Consider the following 21701-nt stretch of genomic DNA (forward strand, 5'->3'; position numbering starts at 1 on the left):
AGGACATCTTTCTCCTCCAATTTTATCATAACAGATTTTACAGACATCAGTTCCTTGAAAGTGTTGATCATACTTCTTTGCATTTCATCTCCTTCCACCAACCCTGCATCTCACTGTTACTAGTCACTGTTATCAGTAGCAGATGATAAGGTCTGTATTTTCTCACTGCTACACCCAGCATTAACACAGAATCTAGCACTTTGTAGGTACTCAGTAGATATCTGTTACCTGAATAGATGAATGTAAGACATTTTTATTAGGACAAGCTAACTGCTATATCAAACAACCTCAAGATTCCAGTGTCTCAGGCCATTACATGAGTATTTTTCATACATCCACAGCTGCATGTAGGTCAGCATGGGGCTGGTGCTTTACACCATCATTCAGACGATGGGATCTTTTCATTTAGTCTTTCCACTTCCTCCAGGGCCTCGCAATCCTCCACTGAATCTTCTATATTCAGCAAGTAAAGAAGAATTTCCAGGCAGATTTTGGTGGCCAGGCCCAGGTGTGATGCCATCACTTCCCCTTACATTCCTCCAACCAGGACTCCAGTACATAGTCCCACCTACCTAGAGAGGAAGCTGGAAAATGTAATTCAACTGTGTCCCCAGAAGGGAGAAGGAGACGCTAGCCAGACTCTGTCGCTCAGTAGGTCAGTCCCTGTGTGTAGAGTGACCGAGTGACCAGCACTGGAAATCGGGCAGACAGGTATCACCCAGCAACAACAGCCAAGGTTTGGGAACAAGATTTGAGGAGCCAGGGAGGCTTGGGAAGAAAGGGAACACATGGGGCAGAAGAAACCAAAATCCAAAATCAGAAACCAGGACTAAAAATCAAGGCAAAAGTTCACAACTTCAAAGCCAGTGACATCAAATATCAAAACAAAACTGACGGCAGCCAAGGAAGCTGTCTAAGTTACACCTCTTCCCCGCCATCCTGTTCTGAAAGCTGAAGCAGGCTGGGTTTCGTGCGGGACCAGTGTGCTGCGCGCAGAGCTAGGAATTCAGAGGCAGGGCACCGTCCGCGACGTGAGCTGCCAAGGCCGGGGGGTAGCCTACAGGAAAGCTGGTCCTGGCTCTCCCCGCGCCTGCTCGCCAAGGTGACGGGGAAGGTGTGGCTCCTCCAGGACCTTCTGCCTCGCATTCCTTATTCCCTGTCCACACGTGCAGACCAAGGGGCAGAAGCTAGAAAGGTCATGCTTTTCTGGAACAACAGGCCTTATCTCAGGGCTGCTATAAACACTATACCATAGACGGTCCAACTTAACACACATGTATTGTTCATGGTTCTGAATGCTGGAAGTCTGAGATAGAAGTCTGCCAGCAGAGTGGGGTTCTGGTGAGACCCCCATCTTCTTGTTGTGTCCTCACATGGTGAAGAGCAGAGAGAAAAGCAAACTCTCTCCAGTCTCTTCATATAAAGGCACGAATCCCATCATGACGGCCCCATTCCCACGACTTAATCACCTACCAAAGGCCCCACCTCCAAATACCATCACACTGCAGGTGAGGCTTCAGAAGGGGGCCCTTCCCCTGGAGGACAGCTACAAGGCCCCCTGCGTTTGCCTGCGGCGGGGCCCGCACCCGCAGCCCGCGTGGAGTGAGGCGTCCTTGCCCAACAGGAAGGCGGCGGGGGGGGGCTCTCCGGCACCTGCCTTCGGCACTGCCCTTGACAGGACGAGATGAAGCCCACTCTCCCTTCCACCTTCAGGCTTCCCCTTTCAGCACATTTCCCCCCTGCCAAGCACCGTAATTAGTGCTTCTTTGTGGGTTTAATTGTAAATTCGTTTTGATTAATTAGCCTCAGAGCGGCCTTGGCCGTTATTGAGACATCGGAGAGGATTCTGGATTTAGCGTCCAGCCCCCCTGCGCTCTCTGGGATTCCTTTCTCTGTCGGCAGCAGAACTTCAAGTTCAACCCTGACTATGTTAGAAAATGCTTTATGTGTCTAATTAACTATTTGTCACTCTGTGGTAAGTACAAAGATAAAATCTCACCATCCAGTGTAAGGTGATGAATGTGTATCTTTTTATACTGCCATGGACCAGCTCAAGATCAATTTCTAGTCTTGGGAACAATGACAAAATTGTCTAATATAGTAATTTGTTCTGTGACACCTTACTCATGATGTAACCTTCCAAAAGTTTTCTCAAAATCTTAAAGCCTCCGCCCCTCCACTGAAGCCGTGTTAGGTCTCTACCTGCACAAAGCAACGCAAGAACCGCAGCTGGAAATGTTAAGCCCAGCAGAGCAGAGCCGAGTGTGCCAGTGAAATTTTTGGGAAAAGTCCAACCAAGAGACTGAAGAGCAGGAATCGAATCTTATCCCTGCCACTCACTATCTGATTAGGACTCTCAGGCATCCAACTGAAATGAGTGTAGGAAAAATAGGGGATGTTTTAGATCGTGTAACCGGAAAGTCAGGAATTAGTGTTCAGAAACAGCTGAATCAAGGAGACTGAAGCATGTTGCCAAGGCTCCGTGTCCCTCTCCTGTACGTGGCTTTTCTCTACTTTCTGTATTGGCTTTATTCTGTAAACAGTGTGCTCGAGGTGGAGGTGGCCAGGGCAGACAGCCAATGGCAGCAGCAGGTATACATGGACCTTACAACCCTCGGGCCCATTCAAAGGGAGTGCCTCCCTCTCTCTGAACTTTTATAAGCAAAATTGTACGTTAGTCTCTGATGATCTCAGCTGGCTCACCGGCCCACCCTGAACACTCACTGTAGCTAAGGGACAAAATAACCTGAATGATGCAGACTGTCTCCTATATCCCTTCGTATGGTAAGACACTGGGAGGGGAGGGATCCAACTCAACAATAGAACCATCATAACCACATGCAATGGGAAAATGTGATTCAAGAAATGATAGATCATTATTACCAGATGCAAAGAAAGAATAGGATAGACAAACAAAAGCACCAGAAATGTGTTACATCACCTGTTTAAACCAATCACTTATTTTATCTGAAAAATAAGCCGCAGAATGTCTCCATTCACTTTACATGGAAGCAAAAGCGCACACACACACACACGCACACGCACACGCACACACACACACAAATGCCTTAAAAAAAAGGACTTTGAAGAGAAAATATGTGTTAGATACTCTAAAATATCTCTTGTACACTGCTATTGAAAGAATAAATTTGCATTGATACTTTGGAGAACAATTTGGCTTTGTAAAACTGAGCATTCCTAAACCCACACAACCAGGAATGTCGCTCCGAAGTGGCAGAGAGAAGGTGATCTCCAACATCCATCTGCTCCCCTTCAGTTCGCAGCCTCCCTCCCTCGCACTAGGTTTGACCGTACGGCCACTTCAGGCAAAGGAAATGTGGACAGCGTCATCTGTCACTTCTGGGATAAGACAGAAGCCCTAAGCAGTTCCACACTGTCCCTCTTCCCCTCCAAAGAGGTGAAAGTCTTCTATTCTTGCAGACAGCTAAGGATGGCACAGCCTCTGTCCGCCGGGGTCCCTGAGACTCCACCACCGACAAATCACCTTTTGTTGTGTTAAGCCACCCATTGGGGGTTAACTTTTCACAGCAGATCTGCTTATCCAGCCTGAGGCAGCCCTCAAGAGAAACCTCCGCACATGTACACCATGCGCCTAGCAGCACTGCTCATAATACTGAAAACGTTTATGCGACCCAAATGCTCATTGATTCCTATGATGGATTTTTTTTTAATCACGGTATATTTATATAGTAAAATACCACATAGCAATAAAATATATTGTTACAATCATCATTATGTATAAATTTTAACACAATGACAAGTGAAAAGAACAAGTCCCAGAAGACAGCACATAGTGTGATACCCTTTTCAACTTAAAAACAAGCAAAGGAAATACATTATTTAGGCATATAGCTATATGTGGCTTTCAAATTGAATTTATTGGGGTAACCTTGGTTAATAAAATCATATAGGTTTCAAGTGTATAATTCTACAATACATCATCTGTATATTGTCCTATGTGTTCACCACCCCATGTCAAGTCTCCTTCCATCATCATTCATCCCCCACGAAAAAGAAAGAAAACTCTTAGACACAGACAACAGCATGGTGATTACCAGAGGAAAAGGGGGTGGTGAGAGGTAAAAGAGCATATATGTGACTTTTTAAAGAAAATCAGTCTAGCATTTGCTTCAGGAGGTGACACAGGAGATAGGAGAGGGACAGACTAAGAAAATATTGTTATAGATCATTGCTATGGACTGAATATTTGTGTCCCCCAAAAAGACATATTGATTTGGTTCGGTTTGGTTTTAGGAGGATAAAGATAATATCTGAAAAATGAGACTGGAAGCCACAGAATCTTATCAAGGGGAGTATTTCCTCCAACTCTCAGTTTTCTAACGATTCTCCTCCACATAGAAGGGGCAGTCCATCAGCAAAACTGGGAAGCTGCTGGAGTCTGCCTATGGCTAAGCAATCTCTAAATTCATGTCCTTTTTCCTTTGTGTTGGTCCTCCCTGCTCCTTACACTAAGATACCCTTATCTTCATATTCTCTTTAGTCTCTCATCTACCAAAACATCATTTTCACAACAAGCCTAGGCTTTTTTGTCTGTAATGCATTTCTCTTCTCTTCTCTCTTAATTTTTTTTTTTTTTAATCCTCATCTGAGGACACTTTTTGCATTCATAGAGCGAGAGGGAGAGAGGGAGGAAGAGACAGAGCGAAGAAACATCGATGTGAGAGAGACACATCGACTGGCCGCCACCCACACAACCCCAACCGGGCCGGGGACAAACTGCAACCGAGGTACGTGCCCCTAGCAGGAACCGAACCCAGGTCTCTCCAGACCGCGGGCTGACGCTCTAACCGCTGAGCCAAACCGGCCAGGGCCATTCCTCTTCTCTCCACTCTCTAAACACCTACTCAGTGCAGTCTCCACAAACAGGGCGTCAGCAACCCTTAAAAATCTGTTCTTCCTTCCCTCTTTTTGATGAATGCATGCCACTACTAGTTATTCTAGAACCATGGTTCTGGACTTAATCCTAGACAATTTCCTATCTTTGAAAATGGACAACGTTGCTAACTTTCACATGGGACACCAGGGCAGAAATGCATGATTAGGGAAGAAGTAAAGACCTTCCTGGAGACATGTGAACCACTCCTGTGAATCCCCAAAAAGAACTGCGGAGAGGTGGGGCATGGATTTTAAAGAGACCAGGTTCTGTGTTATCAGGTAGAACTATAAACCAGAGGAATTCAAGTTTCTCAGTTTTACTGCTAGGCTAGTAAGACATAGAAATAGTCAAATTACATAGTTTGGATGTCTGTTTCCTCCACTATATTGTAACTCCCTAGAAAAGATGGGCTGTTTTATTCATCTTTGATTTCTCAAGGTCTACCATGGTATACATGTCTACCAACATACAGTAGATAACAATACTATTTATTATTTCAATGAATAAGTCAGTATAAAATGTCACTTTGACAGTTACCCGTGTATGTCTGAGGAACCTGGTGGTACAGCGTCCGCCCCTGGCCGCAGACGGAGCCGCTCCTCACTGAGCCCACACATCAGACCGTTCCGATGAGAGGAGCGCTGTGGAGCAGGTTTCCTGGTTGTTGTCAGCAAGTTATCTTGCCTTGCACTTAACAGATTTTCTAGCTCCACATAAATAAGCAAACAGCATAAGAAAGAAGGGAAAAGGCAAGAGTTCAGGAACAAATAGCTTGTTATGTTTTGGAAATATTTGCCTCGAAGGATTTGGCAGCATGATTCATAATCATTTTGTCTTTGTTTTTGGTTGTTGTTTTTTTTTTCTGAAGCATCAACACATAATATAATAAAAAGAAGCACGATACTTTCACAGAATGTAAATGAGATGAAATAAAGAGGATGTCATTCCTACCAGCATAAATATTTACCAGTCTGGTTAAACTTTATAGAAATCATGATGAATAGGTAGGTGCCTGCTCATGGTCAGGGGAACACTGTGTATTTGTTGTGTATTTGTTGTAAGCTTATCCACGGGAAATGAATCATTTTCTCTCATCTATAATTGTAATGTTTTTTAAAGCACGTTCATTTGTTTACCTTGTGGGATTCCACAGTCTTGTCAGGTCATTTCCTTTACATTAGAAGAACCGATGTCAGATGTTCATCGTGGTGACACCTGTAAAGCCACCCAGTGGAATATAACGAGGCCTGCAGTCAATTTATGAATAATGTTGACCTGAAAAGAATAGTAAAAGCACAACTTCTACCCACCAGTCACTAATAACTATTAACTGCTCTACAAACGCCATGAAAAAACACTGTGCCCATGGCAACCCAGCAGCTGAACTCCAATGGTGGGTTTTTATTTAATTTTGGAGGAGGGGATGGCAGATGTACGTTCACATGCCCACCCATAGTTAATAATAACTTCTAAATCTGGCATTTCCTGATAATGCAACAAGCTTATAAAACAGCTTTCATCCAAGACCTTAAAAACGTCTAAAATCAAGCCAGTATTATCCGCATTTGAAAGATAAGAAAACCCCAAAAGATTATGCAGTTTGCCCAAGGACAAACAGAAAAACTTACTAAAGCAAAAATATAGCTCAAGGTAACCCACTCCCTGTCTGTTGTTCTAATTAGACAATCCTCTCCCATGTTGGACCTGAAACTCTGCCTTAGGTTCTCAAACACCTCCAACGGATCACCGAAGTCCAGGGAATGTTCCCGAAGGGCAGCAGTGGTTAATTGAACATCTTACAATTTGCAAGATTCTGTTATTAGTCTCATTAATTAGTTTAAAGCATTTCTCACACAACAAATTCTCAAAACACATTAAAATGAAAGATTTCCCCCTTGTTTTGCAATTTCACAAATTAAGATGTTCAAAACAAATTATAATTGAAATAAATGTATCACATTTTCACTTACAACTAAATAGAAAAATAAAGCTACCCACTGTACTCAGTAAAGGTAACTGCAAAGAGACTGGGGATACAAAGTCCACCCACAAACAATCCCTTCCTGGTGCAGAGGGCGTTCTGAAATAAGTAGCACAAACAATCATTTGAGTGAATTGCCTAACACAGGCAAAAATACTACGTAATGTCTACGATGTTTCCCTTTCATGTTTGTACCTTTGCATTCGCTGTTCCCTAAACCCTGATCACCTTTCCTCTCTCATCTTTCCTGTTTCACCATGTTAATCCCCAGAAGACTTATCTTTGGCATCAGCTCTTTTCTGAACCTTTTGCCCTCTCCATCTTCTACCTCACCCTCCAGACTGGAAGCTAGCCCTCCTCTGTGCGCCCACGCCTCTGGGCTCCTCTCTATCAACCACCTATTTCCCAGTATTTGAAGAGTCTCTCACGAGCATTAGACTAAGCTCCACAAAATCAGGGAACGTGTTTTGATTTTGTAAAAGAGAGAGAGGAGCCAGTGATTGTTTCTCCTTTTTGTGATCTAGCTTGATACCTAGAAAAGTTTAAGAAAGTTATCCCAACTCGCCCTGGCCGGTTGGGCTCAGCGGTTAGAGCGTCGACCTGCGGTCCTGAGAGACCAGGGTTCGGTTCCCGCTAAGGGCGCGTACCTCGGTTGCAGTTTGTCCCCGGGTGGGTGACAGCCACTCGATGTGTTCCTTTCACATCGATGTTTCTCTCTCTCTCTCTCTGTTCCTCTCTCTCCCTCCCACTCTACCTGAACAAAAAATGAAAAAATGTCCTCGGATGAGCATAAAAAAAAAGAAAGTTATCCCAACTGGAAAAGGGGACTTTCCTATTTCAGCCCCAACAATTAAAGAGCTTAGACGTTTTCACCCATATCCTTACAAGAAGAAAAAAGCTAAACAAACTGAAAATCAGTGACTTTTCCTGGACCCATTAAATAACTAAAGTTGCCAGGGGAGGAGCCATCCCATCAGAGGCAGGTGGGTCCAGGGGCTCAGCTGAGGTCTGCTTACCTGGAGCAGACGCCGCTGGAGCCATGGCCTGCTGGAAACACTGAAATGGCAATCTTGAGAAATTACTGGAAGCTGAGTGTGGACCAGTGTGAGAGTGATAGACTCCTGGGAGCTGCAGTCTTAAGGGGCCCCCACACTTCTGTTGGTTTTATCTCCAGGAACCCCACCAGCTGTTCACGAAGCTCCCAGAAAGATGCTCTGGGCTCTGGCAGGGCGAGGGGAATATAACCCCTGTGAAATGCCCAGAGCATTCGCCACCACAAAGGTCTAACTGCCAGAGAAGAAAACTTTACCACAGCTTTATCCACCCTGGGGGTGGCTTCTTCCTGACTCCAACCCCCTCCAGCCTTCCTGTGTCGTATAAGAGGCAAAGAGAAGATAAGAAACATTTGTGAAGCTGGCAGCCCAGGTCCGCTAATGGCTGCAGTTTAACAGTAAGACTGCGGAACCCTTGCCTCGCCCACAGTCCCCGCCTCACCGACGGGGCTGCGGTGTAACAGCGATGGGGTGCGGCTGGAGGGCTGTGACACCAGGACTCCGTCCCAGAAGTTCTTAGGGAACAGCAGAGACACAGGCAATTGTAAAACAAGGACACAAAAGAATTTGAAGCCTCCGACACTTAAACTAGAACAAACATTAAATATAGCTAACTCCTAGCCTTATTTAAACAAACAAACAAACAACCACCCCAGCTTGTTTGGCTCAGCAGTTAGAGTATCGCCCCTTGGACCAAAGAGTCACAGGATTGATTCTGGGCAAGGGCATGTTGCAGTTCGGTCCCTGCTGGTTGGGGTCATGTGAGAAGCAATTAACCGATGTGTCTCTCTCACGTCAATGTCTCTCTCTCTCTCTCTCCCACTCTGTCTGAAGATAAATGGAAAAATATCCTCAGATGATTAAAAAATAAAAAAAAAAAAAAAAAAAACCTTCACACTAAGGGCCTATTTACTCAGTTCCTGTAACTGAATACAAAATAAACAAGTTTCAACCAAAAATGACATGGCACGCCAAAAACAGAAAGAAGAGAGTCTGAAGAGGCAAGGCAAACATTAAAACCAGGGTCAGATGTGACAGATTTTGGAATTACACAAAAATTTAAAGTAACTGTGACTAATACATTAAGGCCTCTAATGGAAAAAGTAAACAATATGCAAGAACAACTGGGTAATACAATCAGAGAGAAGGAAACTCTAGGAAAGTATCCAAAGAAAATGCTAAAAAAAAAAAAACATTTCAAAAAGTAAGAATGTCTTTGATGAGCTCACCAGTAGAGTCACAGGCAAGAAAAAAATCAGCGAGCTCAAGGGTAAGTAAATTAAAACTTCCCAAACTAGCCCGGCCAGTGTGGCTCGGTGGATTGAGCGTTGTCCCATGGACTGAGAGGTCCTGGTTGATTCCTGATCAGGTACATGCCTGGTTTGCAGGCTCGATTCCCAGTAGGGGGCGTGCAGGAGGTAGCCGATCAATGTTTCTCTCTCACATCGATGTTTCTATCTCTCTTTTTCTTCCTCTCTCTCTAAAAAAAATCCATTAAAAAACTGTTTATAAAAAAAAAAACTTCCCAAACTAAAATGAAAAGAGAAAAAATAATGTTTTTAAAAAAGGAAGAACATCCAAGAACTGTGGAATAATTTCAAAGGGTACAGCATATGTGTAATTGGAATACCAGAAGAAGAAGAAAAAGAGAACAGCATGGAAGAAATGTTTGAAGTAATAATGGCTAAGAATTTTCCAAAGTTAACAACAGACACTCAACCACACACCCAGGAAGTTCAGAGAACACCAAGTGGGATAAATACCCAAAAAATTTACATTAAGACATATCATATTCAAGCTATAAAAAACAAAAGACAAAGTCTTGGAAGAAGCCAAATGTGGTGGGAGGGGGGGACCTTACCTAGAAGATTAAGGAAAAGAATTATAGCAGACTTCTTATTAGAAACCATGCAAGCAAGAGGAGAGTGGAGTGGAATATTTACTGTTGAAAGAAGAAAATTAAAGCTGAAAATAAGATTTTTAAAAGATTTATCAATGTTATAGAGGGAGTGTTCTATTTAACAACTTTATGAATAATTGATATATAATAAACTATGCATGTCTAAATTGTACAATGTAATAAATTTTGACATATGTATATGCCCATGAAACCATTACAACAACCAAGATCATGAATATACCCATCACCCTCCCAAAGCTTTTGTGCCCCTCTGAAATTCTTTCTTCCCAGGTTGCCTTGCCTCTCCTGCCTAGGCAGTCTGTGATCTGCTTTCTGTCACTATAGATCACTTTGTATTTTCTGTAATTTCATGTAAATGAAATCATAAGAGTATGTTCTTTCATGTCTGGCTTCTTTCACTCAACATAATTATTTTGAGAATTATCCACATTGTAGTATGTTTATCAACCGTTCATTCCTCATTATTGCTGAGCATGAATTCCCCTAGTGGATATTCCATAATTTGTTTACAGTTTGGGGCTATTGTAAATAAAGCAGCTATGAGCATTCATGTAAAAGTCTTTTTGTACATATAAATTTTCATTTCTCTTCTTTAAATACATAGTAGTGAAATAGATGGATTATACAGTAAGAAACCACCAAACTGTTTCACAGGTTGTTAAGACCATTTTTATCTCCGCAAGGAAGGTATGAAAGTTAAATTCCTCCACATCCTTGTCAACATTTGGTATGGTCAGTGTCTTTGATTTTAGCCATTCTGATAGGTGTGTTGTGGTATCTCATGGTTTTAATTTGCATTTCCCTGATGACTACACGGGAATAGTAAGCATCTTATCACGTGTGTATTCACCACCACACATCTTTGAAGATGTATTTGCTCAAAGGCTCTGGCTATTTTCCATTGAGATTTTTGTTTCCTAATTGAGTTTAGAGCACTTTTTATATATTCTTGATACACGTCTTTTATCAGATATATGATTTGCAAATATTTTCTCCCAGTCCATGGCTTATCTTTTTATTTCCTTAAGAACGTCTCTCAAAGAGAAGTTTTTAACCTTGTTAATGTTCAACTTATCAATTTTGTCTTTTATGGATCATGCTTTTGGTGTCATACCTAAAAAATCATGGCTTATTTCAAACTTCTCAGAGTATCACTCCCTGAGATTCCACATTAACAGAAGAGATGGGCACCTTCCACCAAGCACGAACACACTCTTGCAAGTACCTTTACCTACAACACCAGCTTCTCTCATGTTCCCTAATATAGGCACAGATTTTGTAGTCTCCCTTATTAACATTCAATGAAGACTTTACATTTCTCTGGGAATTAAAATAATAAGAATAAGTGCCCAGCCGATGTGGCTGACTGGTTGAGCATCAACCCATGTACCAACAGGTCACCGGTTCAACTCCAGGTCGGAGCACATGCCCAGGCTGTGAGCCAAAACCCCCAGTGGGGGACATGCAGGAGGCAACCAATCAATATTATCTCTCATTGATGTTTCTCTCTCTCTCCCTCTCCCTTTCTCTCTCTCTAAAAATAAATTTAAAATTTTTTTATTTTAATAATAAGTATAGTATATAGACAAGGTTCAGGACAAGCTACCCCAAAATGCATCACCTTGGTATAATTTAATATTTTAAGCAAAAGAATTTGAGAGAACAGAAACACAGTCACTTTGACCTCCTCCCACAACCTTCTTCTCTGAAACAGGTCATAAAGCCTCATGTGAGAGGAAAGTAAGCATCCGTATCTGTAAAGACCAAGAAGAATTCGAAGCAACAGGCCTTGCTCAGTTTTGCCCAGTTCATACTCTCTGACCTGTTATATTTCTGCACCCTGCCCACTCTTCATCAAACTGAGGCACTTTGGTAAGAAGCCAGGAAAATTCCTTGGCAAGTGGAATGGGGAAACTGAGACAGATAGTTAAACAGCCGAGAAATTGACAGCCAGATAATAAATCACAAGGTCTTATCTGTCTTAACCAAGGCTGCTTAGAAGCAAATGGTTTACTCACTTCAGACTATGCCAGGGCTGTCCCAGTCCCTTTCTGGTGACATTCTTTGAAGGTGAAACTGACCAGAGAATGACCATCAGTATGCTCATTTTGATTCATCAGCATATAAAAGGACAGCCCTGGCCGGTTTGGCTCAGCGGTTGGAGTGTCGTCCTGCGGTACAGAGAGACCCGGGTTCAGTTCCCGCTGAGGGCACGTACCTCGGTTGCAGTTGGTCCCCGGCCCTGGTTGGTCGTGAGGGTGGCAGCCACTCGATGTGTCCCTTCACATCGATGTTTCTCTCTCTCTCTCTTCCTCTCTCTCCCTCCCGCTCTATCTGAACAAAAAATGGAAAAATGTCCTCGGGTGAGGATAAAAAAAATAAATAAAAATAAAAGGACAAACTTTCTGAAAGGACAAACCTGATGAATATTCTGTTGAGACCTCCTTTAGAAAAACAGATAAAAATCTTTAAGACAAATGACCCAGTTTGAGCTCTCCCTTCAGTCTATCTTCCAACCTTCTTTCCTCGGGTGTGTATCTTTGCTTTCTTTCTCCTAAGCTCTAAAGGTTCCAACGAAACTTGCACCCAGGGAGCGGCAGGCAGTGGCATCTCATCCTGGGCTAACCCCCTGAACCTGTCTCCAAGGGCAGTCCTTTTGCCTCTGTAACTTGTTTCCTGAGTCCACACAGCCCAGCTGGCTCACTTTTTCTGCCTCTGGGACTTTCTCAAGAGCCAAGGCAGCCTTGCCTAGACTTCACTCCTCCTCGTGTTTCCAAAGGGCCAAGGCAGCTCCACCGAGGCTTGCTCCTGTTGCTACCATCTTGCGTCTTTCATCCTATGCCCTTCCTTTGTGTCACTGTCTCCAGCTTTAATAAATGTACTCTCAAAATCACAGGGTCTCATGTCATGAAATCTTTCCTGCTAGAAGTCAAGAACCCACACATTCCAGACCGTGCCAGGGCAGATCTGTCTCAGTCCCGGTCCCTTTCTGGTGACAAATCCTAGCAGAAAAGACTTAGGGATGTTTCGTTGAGTCTCTATTTCCTTAATGAAGGCTTCATGTCACATAAAACTTACATCAAACGTATGCTTTTCTCCTGTTAATCTTTGTCAGTTTAATGTTCACACCCAGCCAGAGACCTTAAGAGGGTCAAGTAAAATGCTCCTATCCTACAGTATACAAATAAAGGTGAATGCAATTGAAAGGCATTGATACCCAACAGGTATCTGTAACTGAAGGTTCATTCATCCCCAATGCTTAAAAAAAAAAACAATTCTGTGAAAATGAGCATCCTCTGTGAAGGGTGATGAAATGTAAGTCTGACTTTACACACACAGAGCACTTTGTTTTGATGGTGATGGTGTCTTTCTCCTTCTTCAAAACTCAGGGGAAAGGCTCGGTGAGCACGCCGGCCTGCGACTTTTGTTGTGGAAGACCTGCTCTGTAACGAAGTCATTATCTTGCTGAGGACGGAGTGAGAAAGTGTTCCTTCTTTCCTGTCTGCATTAAAGTGCCTGCTCCTTGACTCGGTTATTAAAATGAGGGAGCAAATAGCTCCTTGTTCTAATTTTCCTTATCAGCCTCCACAGGGCCCATTTCAGGCTGTCTGTGAAGTGTTAGAATGCAATTGTGTGCTTGAATAAAAAGGAGAAACTGAATTAGAGCCTCTTAAGACCATTACACTGTCTTGTTTAGTGACACTGTTTGCCTCGCCATTACAAAGCGATGACCTAAGTGTTCTTCCTGAGTAATAATAATAATGCCCACATTTAACTAGCACTTTACACTTTGCAAAGCACTTTCACATTCGTCATCCCTTTTGATTCTATCCAACACTGGAGCAGATGGAGGGTTTGTGAGGACCATCAGTTTACAAAGGAAGGGACTGAATCATGATTAAGTTATCACTTTAAAACTTCAAAGCCAGTGTTTGAAAGCAGATGAGCCTGGGATTGGAGCCGGGCTGCCCTGCCTTTAGGTGAGCCAAGGTGAGCCTCAGATGCCATTGGGAACTCAACGCCGAGACTCCCTGCAACATGGGGGAGAGGTCTCTGTGTCCTGACTTCAGTGAATAGTCTCTGAGAGGACAGAGGACAGAAATGAGGCAGATCAGCAGCACTTCGGATTGGCTGGCATAAACAAGAACATTTGCTATTAATCCATACGTTAGGGAGAACAGATAATTTTCAAAGGGTTTGAGTTTTTGAACAGCTGTTTTCATGTGTCTTTATGTGAATATTTCCATAATCTGTTTAGATATTGTCATATGTCAAGGAAAGTCCACATTTTATAAAACATTTCAATGGTGTCACAAGTGATTTTTGATTGTGGATGACTCTAGCAGATATATGCTCTTTCAGAAATAAACCTAATCCTGGAAATGTTTGTATAAGCCAATTTCATGACAAACTAAATTTTATGAGCTTTTCTTATTTTACGGAATTTCTCAAAGATGCTATTTAAATGATGCAAATCATCTTTACTTGACTAACTTCACTGATCAATTTGTAGTTTGAGTACATATAAGGTTTTCTTCCAGGGGACCAGGTGTATGTGACTTGCAGATATTTCTATTGTTTTGTCTAAATCCGCTAAAGCCCCTACTACGTGCCAGACTCTGCTAGAGACTGGGAATGCAAAGATAAAAACACAACCCCTGTGCTCAGGTTACTCACAACCCTTGGTGGGGAAAAAAACTAACTAGGAAAATGATCTACTTCCCCGTTTGATGGTTTTCAAGTCCCCAGAAATTTCTAAAAATATTTGTGTCATTACCAAAAATAGAATGTCAGCTTCCTTAGCCTGGGGACTCTAGAAAGCAGAGCCTTGGCAAGGATCAAGATGGCAACATGTGAGTTAGCGGTTGGAGGGCCGAGGGTAAGAGAAAAGGGAAGGGAGGCAAGGAAAGGTGATGCGATACTGCACCCCAATGGGGGCTCTCGCTTCACAGTGAGCCATCACGTTGCCGAGCAGGTGTTAAAACATAAGCAGGGCCTATTAAAAATGTTAAGAGTTTATTTGAGCAAAACCTGATTTGAGTCGGGCAAAATGAACCTGGAAGTGATTGGGAGCACCCACTGACAGGAGCCAGGGGAAGACTTTTCTAGAGAAGTGGAAGCGAAGCGCAGAAGTCATTGGGTTGGCGACAGCTGAAGCATGGCCTTACTTGGGAAGGCCTCGCTGGTGTGTGTGAAGGGCTGTCCTTGGGTTTTGGTGCCTTAACCTTGAAGCATCGGTTTATGTTTGCTCATATAGGCTACTAAGGTATTACAACCACCTCAGTCTAATGGCCCCTTGTTCAATTAAATTGCTCTATATAGGGACTACTTTGGAAAGGTTATAAGGAGGAGCTTACTCCTCAGAGCAAGGCCTGGAAGATAGAAAGGAGGGGGTGTTTATGTTTCAGGCTAACTCTAAAAATAAATAGTACTGATCAAGGTTCACCCCATGAAAAGCTATATTGTGCAAATCAGGCCCTTCCTGTTCACTCAGGAAGCCAGGTACCACTCCCGGGAGAGGGAGTTTTACTCAAGTCTAAGCATGGACAGAAAACTCGATGAGGGTGAGGCACCGAAAGAGTGAGGGTGAGAGAGGGAGGAAGGGGGGGGGGACTTGGAGACAACCATTTAACTCTGATCCCAATGTGGCATTTCTTCTCATTTCTATGTTTCAAACTCAATACATAAAATAATTATACATCTGCTTCTTATCTCCGTGATGTCTCCAGGAGCTGGCACTTAGTAGCTGCCCAGCAAATACTGGAGGAATGAATGAATACATGGATGAGAGGAGTGTGCTCAAGACCTCATCACTGGGCTGTTAGCATTCATATCGATTTATAATATTTTTATTCTTTGTCATATTTTTGAATAGTCTTTTCTCAACATGTATAAACATTAAATTATCTTACTTTTTTCTCTTTGTGTGCTTTGTAAATCTTCCTCTCCTCTAGTTTCTATCTCTTGGGGTTTTAACCAGGGAAAGGAATTAGAGGGATAAAGATGGGTTCTTTATTATGGCTGCTGCTGGGATGTCTCAAAAACATGAGTGCCCTCTGGTGTCCCAACGCCAGCTCCCTCGTAGAGTACATGTGTGCTTCCTTTTTCCTTGGGGTGGGGGGTAGGGGGGTTATGCCAGGGCCTCTACTCTGCAGAGTTCCTTGATGTAGGAGATCTGCTCCAGCTCAGCTTCCGCCAACACCCCCTAAGCCCCCAATTCTGGTGGCCCAACCCTCAAGGGCCATCCTCCTGGGGTCCCCTCACCTGGGCACCAGCCCTCTTAGGCAGACGAGGGGAAAGTATAGTCAGCATGGCTCAAGTCAAGCTTCCTCTGAGGTATCCAGTTGCCAAGGAGGCTCCTTCACACTGTATGGCAGTGTGAAGGGTCAGTGGTTCCTCTCCACACAAAGACAGGGCTGGGACTGGGAAGGGAAAGAATGGGAGGGGGAAGAAAGAGAAAAAAGAAAGCATAAAACTGGACAAAATTATCAAAAGCAATCATTTCAGGGCACTAGACATCCTCACTCCAAGCTATCGATCTTTGCTAACCCTCCCCTCCACCTGATTTTCTGGCCTTGGACCTTTGCACTCAAATCACTACCCCGTGATTAGATGACCAAGCTAATCTAATTGCTGTTGTTGTGATATTGATAAGTACAAATGATGTAATGCTTTAGACTATCTAGATAACTCGCAGTTTACTGCGTCCTTCAAACTCTTACCTATAAGGAACAAGAAAAAAACAATGATTTTGAGCACTATTGCAAACCAGGTAGATATTTTAGATAGGAGAGAGAATTATTCTTTCAGTTCATCTTAAATCCATCATGTGTCTAAGTTGCTGCTTCCTCTCCTTCCTGAAAGCATTAAAATCTATATTTGTACTTAAAGAGAATTATAACAATTTTATAAGATTTTTGTGACACATTTTGAGATCATCAGAGACCTCCTGATGTGACATAAACTTAAATTTCCTGCAGTAAATGATCTGATGGTTTGTGGAAAGTGTATGCTCCCAAAACGAGACCATCCGAACTCGCCCTCCAGAGCCTTGGTTCTAATCTTTAAATTATTCTGATTCACTTTCACAGAAGCGGCATGTGATGTTGAGCTATAATTGCTAGAGGTACTATAAATGAATAGTGTGTTATGTCTTTCTCTTTGATAAAGTTAAACTCGCACCATTAGTCAGAAATTAATTTTGAGTTGTTTAAATAGATAGCAGGTTCAGAGCACCACCTGCTGGTATAATATGTAAGGGCATGTAACTATCCTTGATAGTTAATACTCAGATGTCTATTACCAAAAAGCATAACAATGAAATTTAATTTCAGAACAAAAAGAATTGATATATGTAAAAACATATGTATTCTTTTCCTGAAATTACATGAAACCTTCTAAGGAAAAGAAATCACTGAACTCAGAGTTAGAAAACCTGACTTGGCTCTACCAATTTCTAGCCAGGGAACAACAAGCAAGTTTTAATCATCACTGAACCTCAGGCTCCTAATCTGTAAAATATGGCTTGAAAGCACTGTTCTGGATGAAATAAGATACCTTAGCATGCTGAGGAGCGATGGCAAAGTGCTGGGGGTTGTGGGATTAATGGAGAATAAGGAATTTACTTAAGCATTGATCCCAAGTTCTATAAGATGAGATTTGCAGTTTGATAGAAAATAAGAGAAGGTCCTAGTAAGAAAATAAAGACATTGTACAAGAAAGTAGGTTGGTAAGAGAATAAGTAAAACCTAGACTTGGAAAAAACAGAAAGGCAGGTGACTATGAGGTGAGAGAACAGGTAAACTGTAAATAAGGACGTGAGGGCCCAGAAGGATAGGAGATGACAGAGTCCAGATGACGACAAGGAGACAAGAGTGGATAATGGTCAGTCTCACAGGGGTACAGGTACCACGAGGCTGGGTGCTGGCTAAGCCATCCAGTGAGCACTGAATGGTCGAAGGCAGCAGAGAGGAAAGACCATGAGCAGGAGTGAAAGTCTTTACAAAATATGAGGGAGAGCCCGATACAACAAGGAGGGGTGAAGGGTGGTGCGAGCAGGTGGCATCGGTGTCAAAGCAGGTGGAAGTTTTGCTTGAAGATGGCAGTTTCTTCAATTTCAATAGATAGATAGATGATGATAGATAGATAGATAGATAGATAGATAGATGATAGATAGATGATAGATAGTCCCAAAAGTAGTTTTAATAACTCCAAAATTATAAATTCTACCAACTTGCAAAACACATCATTGAGAGTTTAACTATTTAAATATTATTGACACTTATTTACTTTTTTTTTTTAATATGAATTTTTATTTATTTTTTTGTTACAGATATTTTACCTTTTTACCCCATTGGCACCCCCCACCCTACCCCCCCTCCACCCTGTCCCCGGCTTAGTTGTCCATGTCCATTGGTCATGCATACATGCATATAAGTTCTGTGGTTTATCTCTTCCCACCCCCCCACCCCCCATCCCCTCTTCTTAGGGATGTCAGTCTGTGCCCTACTTCCATGTGTCTGGGTCTACTGTATTCCTCAGACTGTTATGTTCATTATATTCCGTATATAAGTGAGATCATGTGGTATTTGTCTTTTTCTGCTTGGCTTCTTTCACTTAGGATAATACTTTCCAGGTCCCTCCATGTCGTCTCAAAGGATAAGAGATCTTTCTTTCTTACCGCTGCATAGTTCTCCATTGTGTATATGTACCACAGCTTTTTTATCCATTCATCTACTGGTGGACACTTGGGCTGTTTCCAGATCTTAGCTATTGTAAATAGTGCTGCTATGAACATGGGGGTACATATATTCTTTCTGATTGGTGTTTCAGGCTTCTTAGGGTATATTCCCAGCAGTGGGATCACTGGGTCAAATGGAAGTTCAATTTTTAATTTTTTGAGGTAGCACCATATTGTTTTCCATAGCGGCTGCACCAGTCTGCATTCCCACCAGCAGTGTATTAGAGTCCCCTTTTCTCCACACCCTCGCCAACACTTGTTGTTTGATGATTTGTTGATGGCGGCCATTCTGACAGGTGTGAGGTGATACCTCATTGTTGTTTTAATTTGCATCTCTCTGATGATTAGTGATGTTGAGCATTTCTTCATATGTCTCTTGGCCATTTGTATGTCCTGTTTGGAGAGGTGTCTATTCAGCTCCTCTGCCCATTTTTTAATTGGGTTCTTTGTCTTCCTTTTGTGGAGTTGTATGAGCACTCTATATATATTGGTCTTTGTCTTCCTTTTGTGGAGTTGTATGAGCACTCTATATATATTGGAAATTAACCCCTTATATTGAGAGTTTAACTATTTAAATATTATTGACACTTATTTACTTTTGTGACTTTTTTTTTTTTTTTTTTTTTTTAATCCTCACCCAAGGACATTTTTCCATTTTTTGTTCAGATAGAGTGGAATGGAGAGAGAGGAAGAGAGAGAGAGAGAAACATCGACGTGAAGGGACACATCGAGTGGCTGCCACCCGCACGACCGACCAGGGCCGGGGACCAACTGCAACCGAGGTACATGCCCTTAGCGGGAACCGAACCCGGGTCTCTCTGTACCGCAGGCCGACGCTCCAACCGCTGAGCCAAACCAGCCAGGGCGCTTTTGTGACTTTTTAAATATAAATTTCTAATTTTAATTTGTACTTTCAGTCAACATTTGCCATCTTCAATCAGAAGAATGGAATATATTTATTCAGTCAAGATTAGTTAAGACCATCCAACCTACTAAGGTTCACAAGCACCTTCCCCTCCCCAGCAACAGTGAAGACCACTTTGATTCCTGTTTCATAAAAATAATTATTTGATATGAGAATGTTGAGTCTCCTTTCCTTCTCAGGATGACCTAAGAAACACATATTTACATATTCACACATGTATACAGAGACTAATTCTAAAGCCCTGATCTTGGGAAAGCTTCCAAGTTTGTTGCTGGTGGTACAAAAAACAGCTGGTCAACTATTAAGATGTAGCATCATTTCAATTTCAAAAAATAAGGTCCTACTCCTGGGAAATTTTTGCTAAATGGCCCAGGGAATAGCTTAGATTCCCTGCTTTTCACTTGTTCTTTCCCTCTTGAAAAAAAAAAAGAGTAAACTACCTCAAAAACATACTTTAATAAAACTGCAGTCAATTTTATTACCTACATGGTATACGTTACATATTAGGTTGTATCCCTATATTGTTTATTATATTTTATGCTATGCATGAAACATATTTTCTTATGAAAGTAAAATAAACAACTGAAGCTGTGTTCAGGGGTGACAGTGTAGAACAGCTAAAAGCAAGGACTCTGGACTCAGATTGCTTGGGTTCAGAATGTGGCTCCACCAGTCTGCCCACTTTGATTAGGTAACCACTTTCTTCTACTGTGAGATGGGATGGTAACAATACTGCTCATCTCAAAGGCTCGCGGGAGGGTTTAAATGACATGCAGAAAGCCATGGCAATACATCAGAAAGGCTGTCTCAGTCTTCTCTGCGTCGCCTCTCCTGTTCCTGTGCCCTTCACGTTAACCTGGACTACCTCACGAAATAATATGAAGTGGGAAGTTAAACCTAACTAGATACCCTACAATTTTTTTCCAAATTCACTGCAGAAAAGAGCACTCCCTTTTTCTCCATTCTTCCCTCCCTATATAATATAAGAATTTAGGACCACACTGTAAAACAATGAACTTCAACTGAAAGTCAGTGAGATCTTAGCGTATTTGAGCTCTGTGTCTACTCACTGAAACTGACTTTAAATGTTAGATTCTGGTTCTTAAACCAAAAACAAGTGTGGATTTATTCTTGGCAAGCCAAATTCTATTATGTGGTGTACCCTGAAAACAGATGAAATGAAGAATATTAAAAATTTTAAATATTTTTAAATATTTAAATATTAAATATTTAAATATTTTTGAAAACCATACTATGATGCCTAGCTTTAACTAATTTATTAATCCCATTGAATTAATGACAGGGTTAATTAGCTCAAACAGGATACATCGGTTACTTTAGAGGAAAAAAGCCTTGGAGATTAGTCATTCTTTCGCCATCTTGTGGTTTCACTCCCACACTGCAGTGTGTCCATTAGATGTCTATAAACGCTGAGTGGATGCGTTGTTCATGTATGTAATTTTAGTATATCTCAGCATGGTATTTAAAGCTGCCACTTAGAACTACCAGATGCTTGCATTTGGTCCTTTTTTTCTTTTTGGTCCAAAATGCCAGGTACTCAAATATTCAGTCTTGATTTTTTTTTTTTTATCCTCACATTTTTGCATTTTTCTTTAGATAGAGCACGAGGGAGAGAGAGAGAAACAGCATGAGCGAAGCATCGACTGGTTGCCACCCACACGACCCCAACCGGGGCCGGGGACAAACTGCAACCGAGGTACATGGCCTTAGTGGGAACCAAACCCGGACTCTCTGGTCCACGGGCCGACACTCTAATTGCTGAGCCAAACCAGCCAGGGCTTCAGTCTTGACTAAAAGGAAGAATGTTGCCATGGACAGTATGGCTCAGTTGGTTGAGCATCGTCCCATGCACCAAAAGGCTGCTGGTTCAATTCTCAGTCAGGGCACATGCCTGGTTACAGGTTCAAGACCTAGTAGGCAGCATGCAGGAGGCAGCCTATCAGTGTTCTGCTCTCACATCCATGTTTCTCTTTCCTTCTCCCTTCCTCTCTCTGTAAAATCAATTTAAAAAATTTTTAAAGGAAAATGTTTTCATAGACAGCTGTCAACAAATGAGACAAGATGATATGAGGAACAGCTGTGTTCACGAAGGACGGCTGAAATGTGCACAGTTCTCTGGGATTCTCATGTGGAAGGACATTCT

General features: G+C 42.3%; 1 long non-coding RNA gene across 2 annotated transcripts; it reads right to left on the minus strand.

Moving 5' to 3' along the window:
* Window positions 1-5456: 5456 nt before the first annotated feature.
* LOC118632031 lies at window positions 5457-9897 on the minus strand. 2 transcript variants are annotated; one of them, XR_004959963.1, is made up of 3 exons: window positions 9813-9897; window positions 6055-6193; window positions 5457-5621 (listed from the first exon to the last, which is right to left on the minus strand). It is a non-coding gene; the product is annotated as an uncharacterized LOC118632031 (long non-coding RNA). The 2 variants fall into 2 exon arrangements; XR_004959964.1 differs by lacking the exon at window positions 9813-9897 and adding an exon at window positions 8394-8467.
* Between the last annotated feature and the right edge of the window lie 11804 nt (window positions 9898-21701).

The sequence above is a fragment of the Molossus molossus genome, unplaced genomic scaffold (assembly GCF_014108415.1).
Source record: "Molossus molossus isolate mMolMol1 unplaced genomic scaffold, mMolMol1.p scaffold_m16_p_1, whole genome shotgun sequence".
NCBI classification, from domain to species: domain Eukaryota; kingdom Metazoa; phylum Chordata; class Mammalia; order Chiroptera; family Molossidae; genus Molossus; species Molossus molossus.